Raw genomic sequence first — 869 nt, 5'->3', positions numbered from 1 at the left:
CTATTGTTGCTGCCTTCCTTGTCACATCCACCGCTGCCTGCCTGTGCTTTTTAATCTGTTGGTCTCAGTAGGCGTGCACCCTCTCCTCCACACATTTTTACGACTCTCAATCTCCTGACTTTTCTGCCATTTTGCAGGGCAGCTGAACACGTGACCCTCTTCTGACTCATTGCAAACATAGACTCTAGCTCCAACACCCTTGTCCAACCACGTGTTCCTGGAGGATATTCCCCAAATAGCCTCCCTTCAACTTTTAGATGAGCCAGATCACAAGGGAACGCCTTGTTTTCTTGAGTTCAGCTCTGTTTTGTTTTAGGTGTTTTGTCTTTGTTTTGGTTTGACTTTCCTTTTGCCAAGCATTGGCCAAAAGACATTTGGAAGTTAGGTCACTGAACAATTGCTAATCCTGCGGTTTCCAAGACCACTTAAGAAGGTGAGGCCTTCGGCCTTTTGGCTAAGATCAAGTGTAGTATCTGTTCTTATCAGTTTAATATCTCATACGTCCTCTATCCGAGGACAATATATTACATGGATTTTTGGAGCAGGGAGTTGGAATAGGAGCTTGCTCCGTCCACTCCACGCATCGACCTGGTATTGCAGTACCTCCGGGAACGGTGCACCCCCTCGGGGGATTCCAAAAGAAAAAAAGAGAAGAAAAAAAAAAGAAGAAGGTGAGGCTTCTTAAAGACAGCCTGTGCCTTCTGCCTCCACACGCAGTGGATGGACTCATGCACCGAGCTATTTGCATCCTCTGTTCAATTCCGTTGGGTTAATGAATACACAGCCAAGACCCCCAGTGTCCCTAGAGTTGACTGCATTCAGAGTGAGCCATCAGACAAATTCTATTGATGTCTCCCATTAGCTGATGG

The 869-nt window shown here is 46.4% G+C and overlaps 1 non-coding gene across 1 annotated transcript; it reads left to right on the top strand.

Annotated features, from left to right (window-relative positions):
- Nucleotides 1-436: 436 nt before the first annotated feature.
- Nucleotides 437-625, top strand: LOC142461854 (U2 spliceosomal RNA). The gene has a single exon (XR_012787034.1). It is a non-coding gene; the product is annotated as a U2 spliceosomal RNA (small nuclear RNA).
- The last annotated feature ends 244 nt before the right edge of the window (nt 626-869 follow it).

This window comes from Tenrec ecaudatus, chromosome 11, assembly GCF_050624435.1.
Source record: "Tenrec ecaudatus isolate mTenEca1 chromosome 11, mTenEca1.hap1, whole genome shotgun sequence".
Lineage (NCBI taxonomy): Eukaryota > Metazoa > Chordata > Mammalia > Afrosoricida > Tenrecidae > Tenrec > Tenrec ecaudatus.
The sequence above is the reverse complement of the archived record's forward strand: the minus strand, read 5'-3'. Positions and strand labels throughout refer to the sequence as shown.